Consider the following 16,422-nt stretch of genomic DNA (forward strand, 5'->3'; position numbering starts at 1 on the left):
TTGAAAGTAACTGATTATTATGTCTTAGAATGAGTTTGTCATAATTTTAATAACTGTTTTAAACCTAAATATTTGGGTAGTGTGATGTATTAGTATCAGGTGTCAGTACTACATTTATATTTTATCCTGTTATTATACACCTTTCATGTTTTGTTCACCCAATAAGCCATACGTTAGTGTGTATTTCTGAATGGCTACACTAAAACTGGTGAAGGGTCAAACTTTTTTATTTTTAATGTCAGCAGTAAGGCAGGCTTTGTAACACCTAATTGTGTAGCAAATAATTTTTTCACTAAATAGTGTATCACAAATTTTTCCCTTCATATGTTTATGAACACATATAATTCTTTAAACATAACTGAAAGTATTAAAAGTAATACACAAATGAAATTTTAGTTATAGTGATTATAGACTCTATACAATCAATATCCAGTCAATAATTTAATAAGGGATTAATTATTTTTAAAACAGTCTAACTTCAGAATTACTGTCAAATAAGAAGGTATTTTAAAAACAGTCTAAAGATTTTTAAGAAAAATACAGACATATACAAACACCCCAGTAGAGAATGACATAACCTGCTCATCATTATACCCTCTCAGTATCACCACCAGCAAAAAAAAAAAATAGCATGACTCAGTAATGCTCACGAGATTAGTTATTTTTATTTTGAAATGAGAAAAGCCTGAGAGTCCTGTAAGAAAATGCCATGTTGATCAGGGAGAAGGCTCTCAAAACCTGCAGTGGATAAAAGTGAAGAAGAACCTAGAATAACACAAGACCACCTAGAATAAGCCTCATATCTTTGAGAAAAAATGTGTGCCTCTATAATCTGCTAAATTTGGAGGATCAATGTAAATTTATCAAGATTTAAACATTTAGGAAAGTATCCAGCCAATAACAGTATATGCCATCTATTTTATTTACTGAATAAATTCTGACATAATAAAAAATTACATAAGTTCGGAAGGAAAAAAAAAATCAAGCCAATGTTGTAAACTCTATTCCCACCACTCCCCGCCAACACACACACACACACACACACACACACACACACACACACACACACACACACACACACACACACACACACACACAGAAGCTCTAAACATAGTTACTATTGTTTTGAATTTCTATTTCTCTTCAGAGTGGCAACTGACTCAAAGAATATATCAAAGGCCAGGTTGATAAATTTGCTTTTAGAGCAGTGATTAAAATATTTCTGAAAAAGATTTTCTTTGTTAAAGAAAGAAGTGGAAGGATACAAAAAGCTAACTGAGGGAGGTTAAGAATAGAAGTAAGTTCATCCAGGGAAAGGAGATCAGAATATTCCTAGCATTTCTTTATTGCAGGTAGGTGATCATCAGTATTCAAAATCTGCCGTACTGAGTAAACAAAGCCAAAAATGAAGACAAACCACACAGGATTCCAGCAGGTTGCTGGGCTTCTTCCTGTTAACTCTATACAGTCACATTAACAAAGTGAACAATTAGAAAGGCACTAAAATCTCAGACAGAGGGAATATCATGATCATAAAAATAAGATGCCTAGTACAGTGCTGTATATCATTCTTATGTGAGTGTGACACTGCAGTTTTCCCCCAGCATATTATCCAAATTTAATTATAAAGTAAGGAAAATTTAAACAGACTTAATAATGGATGAAGAGATAGGAAAAACTTTCAAAGAATTGTATCCAAGGTAGGCAACCTGCCAGCATGGTACTAAAGCAAGTTATTTTTTGTTTGTTTGTTTTGTTTTTTTATCATTTTCGTGTCATAGAAAACCATTTTTATGTTGCAGAGAAGAAATTTAGATGAAAACATTCCCATTTAATGTATTGATATTTTTGAAGTTTAATATCAAATGCTGACAAAAAAGAGATTAAAATATAGTTTTTTAAATAAGAAATAATGGTGGTAATTTTAAGCATAACAATAATAATTTAGTCTTTCAACCAGTTGTGAATTACTTTATAAATAAATGTAGTAATATGATTTATCTTATTAGAAAAAAGGCAAAATGTAAAATGTCTTTAATGGCTGTGAGATACTTAAAAACAATTTTTTTTTGGTAACATAACACATAAAATCCTCAACGTAAATTAAGAATAATGGAATTTTTTTTTTAATTTTTGTTTTAATGTTGCCCAGGTTGGCCTTGAACGCATAGCCTCACCTTCTTGTGCACCAGGACAACCGGCCTGAGCCACCTCAGCTCCCTGAGTAATTTTTTTTTTTTTTTTTTTTTGAGACGGAGTGTCGCCCAGGCTGGAGTGCAGTGCCTGGTTCTCAGCTCACTGCAAGCTCCGCCTCCGGGCTTTAGGCCATTCTCCTGCCTCAGCCTCCCGAGTAGCTGGGACTACATTAGCTGGGACTACAGGCGCCCGCCACCTCGCCCGGCTAGTTTTTTGTATTTTTTAGTAGAGACGGGGTTTCACCGTGTTAGCCAGGATGGTCTTGATCTCCTGACCTTGTGATCCGCCCGTCTCGGCCTCCCAAAGTGCTGGGATTACAGGCTTGAGCCACCGCATACCATTCATGCATTTGAAACCAAAACACAATGTACTTAGTTTTAAAGACAATTATCCAAGTAATTGTATAACTCATATACAAGATAATGAAGCAAAAGTTATAATGAAAACATGTTGCACCCTTGGATATTATCATATAACTTGTTTTTTAACATAATCACACCCAAATAAAATATTTTTAATTTTTCACAATTCTAATTATGAAAATAATAAGAACACTTAAACATCTTTTTTGAACACTGGGAATTTAGCACTTGTCTGACATATATTAGGGTCACAGAATTGCTCATTTTGTCTTAAGAGTAATTTGTGTAGAACTCAAAATTTTGTGCTCAGAACAGTACGAATATAAAAAAGTAAATGGTGCGAAATAGGAACAATGGAAGTTGATTATGGGCAGATGGAGTAAGTTGTCATCTGTGCCTTCTCTGCCCCACCACCCCAATTGCTATGTCTATATAGCTAGCAATACTTGCATAGACAATTCACTGGAGTTAACAAATGGTCAATGAAAAGTACCAGGTCTAAATTCAAAGTCAAGGGCTATCTGGTGTCTTTATATCAGGTACCTTCATATTAGAGGGCAAAAAGTGACAGCATACATCTCCAACTGAGTTATATTAGTCAGATCCAAAAGAGCAAACATAGTTTTATCAATGAATATATTCCTTCTGATGCTAGAAACATGTTTCTTTGTTCCTGCACAAAATATGTATTTTATTGTATAATATTGACATGGCCCTTAATAGCAGAATCAGAAATTGAGTTATATACTCTATTACTACTCCTGAGGTAATATGTTGAGTATATCGAATTTACATTACCAAAAACAAAAGTTTAAATGTACTGTGGCTATTCTATTTAACTCCCTTTTTCTCCGATCTATATTCAGGTAACTTCTTTATTATTTGTATCTACCTGTTTCGACTAAATTTAGTAGAAGTTTACAACTGAATACAGCACACAGTGCAGGTTAATCTTTCATTCAGCATTTGATAAAGTTAATAAAATAAACAGTTGCTGTTACACTGCAAAGTTGATTACTAGGGAGTAATTAATTAACTACCAACACTCTACAAAGGCCCACAAGAGAGTTGGCAAATTTGCAGATTTCTGAGTGCTTCAGCAATGCTTAGGTTCAAAGAGATATTAAAATGCTGCAACCCCTGATTTCATTTTGACTGTCCTTGGAAAGACTCCAACAAATTGACTGAAAACCCTACCACAGGAAGTCAGACATACTCTATAGTCTGAGGAACAGAATAACATTTTTGCTGAATAGAGCACTTACTGCTTTTCATAAAAACATGATTCTCTAATACACATGTAATAATGCATAATCTATCAATATGTGCATAAGAAAGCTTCTCAAATTTCAGCATCCTACATGGTCTCTGCTGTGGGAGACAATAATGCACTTGTAAAATGGATGATGACATAAAGCCCTGTGCATATTTCAAATAAGACAAGAAGGTATTTATATAGTCGATGATGTTTGCTATTGCAATAATGGCATTATTTTTTCCATACCCCACGCGAGTACTATTGAGTATATGATTCCCTTGAAGCCTTTTCTTGTGTTATAAAGACTATTGCAGGACTTACTTTAACATTTACAATAATTGGAAATTATAAAGGAAACACATTCTGAAAGTTTTATTAAATAAACAGTACAAGCCACTCTATGTTGAAACCTATTTTTCCATAATTGACACTGAATGAGTGATGTCATTGGTACATAATTTGCAAAGGATGAATTTCATCTTGAGAATGAGTTGGTTTTCCTTTGATAGAATCCATATTGAATGTGATGCCGTAAAATGAGTCATTCAGTGGGACCCGGACAAGTGCCTGTTCTAAAACAATTACGTTTTAGGATCGTTTAAAATGTGGACCTTCACAGCACATACACTTTTTTGCTCAAAAACTTCTGTATTAGTCTATAATTTAGGTAATTGTAACATTCCATGAAAGATGAGAGAATAAAATGAAACAAATTCAATACAACAAAAATGTGTAGGGAGAGACTCTGCAAATCAGCTCCTGTCATCTTTCATCTTCAGGTAGTGCTCTTGATCTCAGCCAAAGGCCAAAAAGTGATCTTTAGGGAGTGTAGAGATAAGAAGCAGAGTGAATAGTGTCCATTCAACCCTGCTTTATTACTTGACTAAGGTTGTAAATTTCAAATAACAAAGTACAAATTTTAAATGTTGCTTTTTGATAAATTGTTTAAATGGCTATGTGGGTCAGGCGTGGTGACTCATTCCTGTAATGCCAGCAATTTGGGAGGCCGAGGCCGGCGGATCAACTGAGGTCAGGCATTCGAGACCAGCCTGGCCAACATGGTGAAACCCCGTTTCTACTAAAAATACACAAATTAGCAGGGTGTGATGGCGGGCGCCTGTAATCCCAGCTACTCGGGAGGCTAAGACAGGAAAATCACTTGAACCCGGGAGGTAAAGGTTGCAGTGAGCCGAGATCGTGCCATTGCACTCCAGCCTGGGCCACAGAGCTAGACTCTACCTCAGAAAAAGAAAAAGAAAGAAAACGTCTACGTGAAAGTGTGGGCCAGGTGCGGTGGCTCACGCCTGTAATCCCAGCACTTTGGGAGGCTGAGGCAGGCGAACTGCCTGAGGTCAGGAGTTCGAGACCAGTCTGGCTAATGTGGCGAAACCCCATCTCTACTACAAATACAAAAATTAGCCGGGTGTGGTGGTGGGCATATGTAATCCCAGCTATCCAGGAGGCTGAGGCAGGAGAACCACTGGAACCCGGGAGGCAGAGGCTGGCAGTGAGCCGAGATTGTGCCACTGCACTCCAGCCTGGGTGACAGAGCAAGATGCCGTCTCAAAAACAAAAAGAAAAAGAAAAGAAAGAGTGTGCTAGTGTGTGTGTGTGTGTGTGTGTGTGTTGAAGTGGAAGTTTCTGTTCATTGGTACATCATACACAAACGTAAAGTTTTAGAATAATCATCTATATATTCAAAGTGAATTTGATAAGCATTTGTTACTGAAATGATTACTAAATATAATAGATGGTGTGATTGAGTTATATCCACAAATATATTCTCATTAGGGATTCATCAATTCATAAGAGATGAAGGATATGTTGTGGAGTCAGTATTTGGTTCCACTTCCTGCCATCATATTTCTTGATTGTCCTGTTACAACACAATGCCTTTCAAAGAATCGTAGTTTTCTTCTTTTAATATAGTTCCCTTTAGTTTTCCTAGTTAAGATTCTGTTGCCCTGTCTTTAATTTCATAAAAGTAAATGAAAATTTCTGCTCTCTTAATAGATTAACTATTTTTATGCATAATCTACTTCTGTAGTTTTTGTACTATTATTATCTAATAGGATCTACATCTTATGAAATTACTTTGTCTTTACCAACTCCATTTTGAAGGAATGTATTTCATTATATTTTAGTAAAACTATTTTTTTGAATATGATTTTTTCCTTCACATTATATGTCAATCAACCCTATTTTATAACAGCTTTTTAGCTTTGCATCAAATTGCCTACTGGCTGCCAAGAAAATAATAAGCCTTACCGGAGGGTTCAAAACTGACTAAGTTTAAGGTGAAAAAATGCACTGTATCCAAAAATGCACTGTGTCCTCAGATGTCCTCTGTGTTTAGCTCTGTAACTATTCTTTTTCTATTTTGCTCAGTTACTACTTTTCCTTCTTTTGTTCCTAGCTATAAAATTTCCCCAAAGATTTGTGTCCCACCCTCTCTCTCTTTCTCTTTTCTCCCTAATGTCAAGAGATCCAATATTTTCAAACTGTAGACATGCTAATGGTTAAAAACAATTCTGGGTATTTTTCATGCTCCCTGGGGGATATGAGTGATACTATATTTGGGCATATAGAGTATTGATTCTTGTAACTGCATACAATCCACATTTAACATCCTCTATATCAAAGTATATGCATAGATTAAATGAAATTAAATGAAATAATCCTCATTTGCTTGCACAATTTAGTTTTCAGATAAGTGAAATTAAACATCAAAGTCATATATTCTCTCAAGAGTTAAGTTACTTATTTGCATTACACATATTTAACTACTATTAAGCTTGTATAAAGTTTAAGAAATAAAAATGAACAACAAAAAAGAGTTTAAAAATTAGTAAAACACTGAATGTTATAGAATTTCCTCATATATTTGAGCAAAAATTAGCATAAACATATTATGAAAGCATTACAGTTTTAGTGGTAATTTATAAATTTACAATTTTGCATGCTATCAAATTATAAAATTTCTCCATTAAGGCTTTGCTTAATGGTAAGTGAAAGAGAGAATACAAAAATAATTCGAGACGTTTAATTCATTCAAGTGTAGTGACTTTATCATTTTTAGAAAAATTTAACTTTAGTCTCTTGAAAAATAACTATCATCAACTGCTGTGTCATCATGGTACATTATGAAGTAAAGTAGAAATGGCCTTTCATTTTCTTGGGGCCAACTCCCAGACTTAAATGCTTCAGAAATTAGGATAAATGATCATTTTGAAGGGAGAAATTTTCCTATTGCAAAAGATGCATTCAAAGCTTTCTTATAGATATTACTTGCTTTGAAAACGAAGTGTCTGATGAAGCTTGTCTGTAATTAGAAAACATTAGATAAACTTTTCCCATTGTAGAAACATATTGGAACAACTATTTCACAGTAAATCAGAATTTCACTATCAAGTTATGTGATAAGCTCTTCTGTATTACTCAGTAAATCATGAAGTGTGACAATAAGTACACTCAATAAGCTCCTAAGAACTGCATAATAAATCATGAAATTTCACAGTAAGTTGCACAATAAGCTCCACTGTATTAGTCTCTAAATCATGGGCTTCCACAAAAAGTTATATAAATAATTTCTTTTGTCTTTACCATGTCTACTATTATTATGGGACATTCATCAGTTAAGGATAAAACTTACCAATAAATGGAAGTCTTTCATTGTAGCCATGTGTTATTGAGAAAAATAGGTATAATTTGTCTGAAATAGAAGGAAAAGCTATTGAGTTTTATAAATGTGAGTAAATAATAAAATTAATTCCAGCAACAATGTTAGCTTATGAGTGATATAGAATTCATTTATAGTAGATACTGTATTTTAAAACTCTTTAAAATTAGTTAATATTTACTTTTTATAACAAATAACATATATAAATATATTAAATATAATTATTGACAAGGGAAAGATATAAGTATCTAAAATAGAGTGAGTAACCACAACTGTAGTTCATTTTTATTGTGTGTATATGTGAAGAACGAGAAAGAGAGATGCTTATATGCAATAATCTAAAATGTTTGTTTAATCTTGATGATCGCAAAATGTAATTAAGCTTTTAATAAATTGAAAATTTGCTGGATACAATGGTATGTGCCTGAAGTCCCAGCTAATCAAGGGGCTGAGGTGGGAGGATAGCTTGAATCCAGGAGTTCCAACCAATGAAACATAGTGAGACTTTATGTCTAACAAAAGTCGAAAATAATTTGAAAATTTATTTGAGAGATATGTCTTATGTGAAATAGAAGTTAAATAACCACTGAATTAGGATTCCATTGCGTAAATGATAGGTAACTAAATGTAATTAACTATGTTATTTAATTGTCAATTCATTTTTAAAATTACCTTTAGAAACATCTATTAATAATTTTTTCAAGAAAATATTTTGAGAAAATAACAAAAGTAAGCAAATTTAGCATAAACATGGGAATTCCCAACTAAATACTACTTAGGACTATTTTATCTTTGTAATGGAAAAAAAGCCAAAATATATTTTACAAATGTTAAATGCAGGTAATTTAAGAAAATATAAGGTTTATACAAAAAATAAGATTTGTTCATAATTCTATACCTAGAATTAGAAAATCCTGTGACCCCAAATACGATAAGGCAGATGTTCCTATAATGATGACAACTAGGATTCTATGTGAAGAATAGCAGGACAAGAAAGTTCTTACTGCAAATGTCAACATCACTGGGGAGAGAGTTCTATGGAATTTAGGTCCTACTTTCCTGGGGAAAATTTAGGGAGGTTTTTTTTTTTTTTTTTTGAGACGGAGTCTCGCTCTGTCGCCCAGGCAGGAGTGTAGTGGCGCAATCTCCGCTCACTGCAAGCTCCGCCTCCCGGGGTCACGCCATTCTCCTGCCTCAACCTCCCGAGTAGCTGGGACAACAGGCGCCCGTCACCACGCCCGGCTTATTTTTTGTATTTTTAGTAGAGACAGGGTCTCACCATGTTAGCCAGGATAGTCTTGATATCCTGACCTCGTGATCCCCTCGTTTCGGCCTCCCAAAGTGCTGGGATTACAGGCTGAGCCACCGCACCCGGCCAGGGAGTATTATTTTTAAAGTAGTATTGAACTACTGCCCCCTTAAACAGAAACACACACATAAACACAGATATTTTGTTGAGTTATCTTATGATACGCTACACAAATTCTTCTCCATGTTCATAAGCCACTGAAAATAGGAATTCTGAAGAAATTCAGATATCATCCAAGAAGAATCACCCCTACCACATCCATTGCAAGCTAAAGTCTTTGATAAGAAGACGTCCCAGATCAGAAAACATTTTACCCTGAGCCCAGTTATTGTTGAATAAAGTGAATTAACAATAGTTACTTTTTTTCTTTCTTCCCTACATCAAATATTTAAGGTTTCTCATCTCTTTTTATTTTCCCTCTTTTGTTTTCCTTTAAATTGCTTGATGTTAAAAGAGCTCAATTTAGTGGGATCATGTAAGCCCCATAGAAGATTGAAATCGACTTTAATTATTCTAAATATCTCAGTTTAAAAGCTTCTTTCAATAATTCTTAAATATTGTCAATTGACCCTGAGTTTGAGATAACTGTTTTTATGCAGATAATTGGCATAAATGGATTAATATTTCATCTCCAGTTCTGCATTATATTATATTATATTAAAGGAAAGGCCAGTAACTACTTTTGACACCTATAATCTTTACATCTTTTGTTTTTTTAATTTAAAAAATAATCTGATTGTATCATAAAGATAAATAAATATATAGTAGAGTTACATGGAACGATGACATCTTGTTTTCATTTACTGATACTGGATAAGTTTTTAAAACACAGAAATTTTAGGAATGCCCTGCTCAGAAATAAAGCAACACATTCTAGATTACAAATGAAAACACTGGTTGAATTTGCATGTAAAACTGTATATATGTAAGTTGAAATAAAATTCAGTTACCTTTAAAATTATATTTTCTAAAGTCCCTAAGGAATATAGGAAAAGCTAATATGAGCAGAATATAAACTTGTTATTAATCATTATTACAATGTTTGAAAAGCTTTGAAACATTTAAGTAAATCCCACTGCATATTCATCTAGTATTAATATACATAAACCATAAAATACCTAAATCTTTAAGTCAACACAAAAACTCTAAGTAGATGCCTTATTAGTTCACATAGGTGATATTAAAATTCAGAAAATAATCATTAAACTCAGCATGAGTGGATGTCAAGAATATTAATGAAGAAAATGGCATAATTATTATTCTCAAAGTCCCACATGTAATATTTCTATTTTAGCAAAACTAGAAAAGATGTCAAAACTACAAGCTTAGAATTTTGAAAGATTTTTTTTTCAAAATGTGTGGAACATTGCAGCCTTTTAAAAAAAATTAAACAAAGCCCCTTATTCAAAATAAATATTTTGTCATTTGCATTTAGTTTCAATATTTCATTCAGTATAATTAATCATTATAATTCAATCCATACACATCTGCTTCTAGCCAAGATAGATTAGCTCCATTTCCCCTAGGTGGTTTCTCTTACAAGTAGAAGACCCAGCACATAGTGTAATAATATAGTCAAGAAAACTGAAAGTTTCAAAGAGGTAGGTAAACCTCATAAGGACATAGGAGCTTGAGGAATGACACAGTGTTGTATTCCCTAGGTTTTCTCTTTCTCTTCCATTTTTCCTACACAGAGCATCATAAAGGTCTCTGTCCTAGAACCAATAGGCATAAAACAAACAAACAAACAAACAAAAAAGCTCCAAAAAAAGTATGACAAAAAAGCTCCATATTTCTATACTATGCACTGCTTTTTAGCCAAGATGTGGGAAAATGGTGGCATCACCACAGGCCTTTTTTGGCAACACTGATCCAACTGTAGCCAAGCACCAACATAACAATCATACCCTATTCATGGTTTTCGTGCCAAAAATAAAGTAGATATTCAACCTCACCCAGTTGCTTGGCAGAAGGAGACAGGATGGCTTCTCCTACTGTGTGGTGCTAGCAAACTGAATGGGGGCTGATCTTCTTGAGGAAGAAAATGGTGCTCCAACTTAATGCCAGGGTAGTGTCACTGGAATACAGTTAGTGATGTGATGAACGTCTGTAACAGGCCAAGTTAACCTTGCATGCTGCCCAGAAAATCCAATGCACTGGGAACAGCAGGTATTGCACCAAAGCAGGTTTAATTAGCACAAGGCCAGCCAAGCAGATTAATGGGATATTTATCTCAAATCTTTCTCCTGGAAAGTTCAGAGGCTAGGACTTTAAATAATTATTTGGTGGGCAGGAAATGAAGACATGGGTGCTGCTTATTGGTTGGAGATGAAATCATAGGAATGTCCAAATGGTCTTCATGTGCTGAGAGTTTCTAAGAGGGGGTTCCAAGAGAGGTTGAGCTAGTTTCCTGGTATGAATCATGGATCTAGAAAGAGTCAGTTGGTTTCCAGAATGCAAAAATCTGAAAAATACCTCAAATACCAATATTTAAGTTCTGACAACAGTGTCATTTTCTATAGGAGCAACTGGGGAAGTTACAAATTCTGTGACCTCCATCTATGTGATTCTCAAGCAGTAAGTGATTACAGAAAGGCAAGATAGAGGACAATGACCAGTTACCATTTTACTATGCCTACATTTTAGCAGAATTCAGGGCCCTCCCATAATCCTATTCTTGTGAACTTTCATTAGTCTTACAAAGATGGTTTTGGTCCCTGAGCAAGAAGGTAGTTGGTTTTGGAAAACGACTATCATCTTTGTTTTAAAATTAACAAAGGCATTTAGCTTGTGAGGTTAAAAGCAAGATGGAGTCAGTTAGATTAGATTTCTCTCACTGAGATAATTTTTGCGAAGGTGGTTTTACCTCCAGCCCCACTTTATAACAATGAGACCTAATAAAGCATTGCAAGCAAGGGTTAATTACCACTCCACTTCGCTGTACCCTTGCATATTGTTGGCAGGCACTAACAGTGAGCTGAAACACATCCAGTTGGCATCATCAAGACTGAACTCAAGACTCAAGGCTATAGGACTGAGGGTCAGTTAGAACGCCACTTGTTTTCAACCCTATAGTCAACTGATTGCAATCCTCTACCCCTACCCAGAGGGAGCTGATCCTCTACCCCTACCCAGCAACAAAAAAAGTAGAATAAGAAAATGGAAGATAGGTCTAGATGACACTTTAGTTTCATCAGCCTCCTGTGGTGACAATGAAATCAGCAGAGAGCTGAACTTCTGCCTCTACTCTACTGCAAGAAATAAATGATCAACATAATGAAATAACAGGATCTAATTGCTCTATGTAGAACATGTTAGCCAACAAGTTTTTAGTGCTCATAAAACATTCATCAAAGATAGAAAATATTATATTCCATAAAACTATAACTAAATTTAAAGAAGTTAAAAATTTATAGCATTTTTTTCTAACCACAATGGAATCAAACTAGATTTCAAAAACACAGAAATCCTTGGAAATTTTCTAAAATATTAGAAATTCAATAATACATTTCTAAATAATGTATGGATCAAAGAGGTAGTCTCCAAGGAAATTTAATAATATACATAGGACTGAATGAAAATAATAATACAGCAAATCAAAATAACTGGGATGCAGTTAAAACAGTGCTGAGAGGAAAATGTTTATCATTAAATGTTTACATTTTAAACCACAAAAACTCTGTAATCAATCATCTAAGTTTCATCCTCAAGAAACTAGAAAGAAAAGAGCAAAATAAACTGAAAAAAGGAAAATAATGATGTTTGATCAGAAATCAGTGAAACTGAAAAAAAAAAAAACCAGCAGAGGAACAAAAACACTGCTTCTCTGACATAAAATAAAATTTATAAAACTTCAGCAGGAACAGCAATAAAAAGAGAAGACATAATTTAACATGTCAAGTATGAAATAGAGATATCACTGTAGACACTGCATTTAATAAAAGGATAATAAGTGAATATGAGGAGTAACTTTACATGCATAATTTCAACAACTCAGAAGAATGGATCAATTTCTTGAAAACTAAAATCTACCAAAACTTAGCCAAGATGTAATGAACAATGTAAACAGTTCTGTAACTATTGAAGCTGTTAAATTTATAAGTGAAATCTGTTTTAAAAATTGCCAGAGTAAGATTATTTCACTGCTGAATTCTATCAAACAAATAAAGAATAATGTACTATGCTCCTTTTTTTATAGTCTATTGTAAGGGAACACTTCCCTACTATTTTGTAAAGTTGCTGTGACTCTGATACCAAACCTAAACAAAGATGATATTTTTAAAAAGAAAAAAATAACTGGAGAACAATGTCATCTGTAAACATAGATGATAAAACCATCAACAAAATATTAGCAAATCTTATCCAGAAATGTGTGAAAAGCAGTATACCCCATGACCAAACGAACTTTATTCAAATCATGCAAGACTTTTTTAACATTTGAAAACTGATGAAATCTTCATAAAATTGGCTGAAGAAAAAAATCAGAGTAATATTACCATTTTACACAGTACAAATTTCCACATCCATTCAGAATGATTTTTGTTTAATTAGAAATAGAGGGAAACCTCTTTGACTTGATGTAGTGCATCTACAGAACACCCACAGCTAACATTATACTTAATAGTGAAGGTCAAATGGTGTTTTTCTAAGACTGGGAACAAGGCAAGGGCGTTTGCTTTTGCAACATTTCTTCAACATAATACTGGAAGATCATTCCACTGTAAGAAGGGAAAAAAAGAGGAAAAAAAATGTATACAGATTGAAAGAAATAAAACTTTTTTTTCAGATGACATGATTGTCTATGTAGAAAATCCCAAGGGTGACACATGCACGCGCGCGCACACACACACACACACACACACACACACATGCACACACACAATCTCCTAGAATGAATACATGAGTTAAGTCATAGGATATAAGAGCAATTGTATAAAAAATATACAATTGATTAAAAAATACAGTTGCTACATAAATTGATATATGAATATAAATTAATTTTATTTCTATATGCTTACAACAAACAAGTGAAAATTGAAATTAAAAGTGCAACATTATTTACTAGTGTTTCACAGAAAGTAGTTAGCTCTATACTTAACCAAATATATATAGTATTTATAGGCTAAAAGTTAAATTATAAAATCATGATGAAATAAACCAAAGCAGCCCTAAATAGATAAATATAGGGTATAAATGGGTAGGAAAACCAAAATAATTTATAGATGCCTATATCTGTCCATCAAAATATCAGTGATGCTTTATAAAGCACAGAGAAGCTCATTCTAAAATTTACATGAAACAGCACAGAACAGAGGATAGCTAAAATTATCTTGAAAAAGAAGTGGTATGAATTGCTCTGTCAGATGTTAAGCCTTACTGTGAAAGTACAATTTGTAAAAGAAAGTGGTATTCATGAAGTAGAAGGCTCAGATCCATGAAAGAGAAGCAAGAATCGTGAGAACAGAGAATCCAGAAAGAGTTTCAAAAAATTAGACCAACAGATTTTTGACAATAGTGTAAAAATGATCCAATGGAAGAAGGAGAAACTTTTCAGTACATAGTAATGGAGTAATTGGATATCCATAAGTACAAAATATTTTCCAAAAGAACCTTTACCTAAAACTCACATATTTTATAAAAAATCAACTAAAACTAGGATCATGAGCCTAATTTAAAACACAAATCTCTAAAACTTCTTAGAAAAAATAAAATAGTAAAGAAAACATCTATGGCTGAGACATAGGGCTAGGTGAAGAGTTCTTGGTCTTAACACTAAAAACACAATCCATAAAATAAAAATTGATAAACTGGACATCCACAAAATGAAAAATTGTTTTTTTTCTGCGAAAACTCATGTGAAGAGAAAGAAAATCTACTATAGACTGAAAGAAAATATTTTCAATCCATATATCCAACAAACGTATTTCATCTAAAATATATAACACACTCAAAACTCAACAGTATAAAACCAAATCGTCCAATTAGAAAATGGTCAATAGATGAAGAGACATTTTCCAAATAGTACATACAGTTGATAATAAGCATATAAAAAAGATGTGCAACATCATTAACCATTAGGGAAAGGCAAATTAAAGCAATAGTGATATATTACTACACACTTAGAATGAGGAAAATCAAATAGGATTAACATCAAATGTTCATGAGCATATGAAGTAACTAGTTCGACCACGCTGACATTGCTAGCCAGAATGTAAAACAGACCAGTCACCTGGAAAAGGTTGTGGCAATTTCTTACATAACTAAACATTTGTTTATAATATATTCCGGGAATTGTACTCTGGGGCATTTAATTCAGAAAAATGAACACTTACATTAATAAAGCTTGAAAGTAAATATGATAAGCACCTTTGTTCATAATAGCCAAAAACTGGAAATAATTCCAATATCCTTCAATACAAGAATAGTTGAACAAACTGTGGTATATCTATACTATAAAGTAATACTCAGTGATAAAAAGCAGTAAAAATGAGATAGCAATGTAGATAATGCTAAAATAATTATTCTGAGTGAAAATGCTAATCTCGAAAGGTTGCATACTGTACAATTGCATCTATATTACATTCATGGAATAATAAAAATACAGAGATTCAGAGCATGTTAGTTATTGCCAGGGATTAGGAAGCAGAGGTTAGAAGTGGCTAAGATTACAAAAGGAGATCCTTATGATGCAGCTGTCCTGTATATTGACTGTGAGGGGGTAGTAAAACAAATCTGCAGATGGGACAAAATTGCATAGAACTAAGGTCACATACACACTTATCCATGCACACACATGCAAGAATGCATGTACATCTGGTGAAATCTGAATAAAATGGATGGATCAGGTCGATGTCAATTTTCTGGTTTTGATATACTGCCGCAATGCAAGAGGTTACCACTGTAGGAAACTGGGTGAAAGGTATATAGATTTTCTGTCGGTATTAGTTTTTCCAACTGAAGGGGAATCTATAATTATGTCAAAAATAAATAAATAAATCCATCCAGTGTTGACATAAATGTAATGGATAATAAAATCATGTAATTTTTAATGTTTGATGGGATATTGCTTAACGCTAAGAAAATCAGTTTTGTTTACCTACTTTTATGAAAAATATATGCCCTTGAGAAGAATTTCTCACATTCCTATGTCATCAGCTCATATGAAAGGTAGCAAGTGATGCTGCAAACTAATGTGTGAATTGCCATAAAACAATAACTGAAATATTTAAATCAAATAAAAATTTGTTACAACAAATAAGATTATTGGTAGGGAACTGATTTCAAAGATATTTTGCTTCTATTCCAGAGTTGAACTGCCCCTTAGAGCAGTGATTACATTTTAATAGTTTTTCTAGCCTTTATTATGTAAATATTACATATTATATTAATATATATATTCTTATTTAGATAGTTACTTAAAAATAAATTCAGTTTTCAATTACTTTAGGATAAGCTGGTGAAAATAGTCCCCTGTACATATTATGTGCCATGGTTTTCAACCCTGCCTCTAAACCAATAACCTTAGTTTATTCTATATTTGAACATCATATTTCATTTATCTGTTGCATTTTTGTTCTTCAAAAAATTACTATTGTTCTATTTAGTGCTAATTTCACTT

General features: G+C 33.3%; 1 long non-coding RNA gene across 1 annotated transcript; it reads right to left on the reverse strand.

Moving 5' to 3' along the window:
* Positions 1 to 4,157: 4,157 nt before the first annotated feature.
* On the reverse strand, positions 4,158 to 7,533 carry LOC105510777. The gene is made up of 2 exons (XR_001001613.1): positions 7,469 to 7,533; positions 4,158 to 4,633 (listed from the first exon to the last, which is right to left on the reverse strand). It is a non-coding gene; the product is annotated as an uncharacterized LOC105510777 (long non-coding RNA).
* Positions 7,534 to 16,422: the final 8,889 nt, after the last annotated feature.

This window comes from Colobus angolensis, unplaced genomic scaffold (genome assembly GCF_000951035.1).
Source record: "Colobus angolensis palliatus isolate OR3802 unplaced genomic scaffold, Cang.pa_1.0 Scaffold191, whole genome shotgun sequence".
NCBI lineage: Eukaryota > Metazoa > Chordata > Mammalia > Primates > Cercopithecidae > Colobus > Colobus angolensis.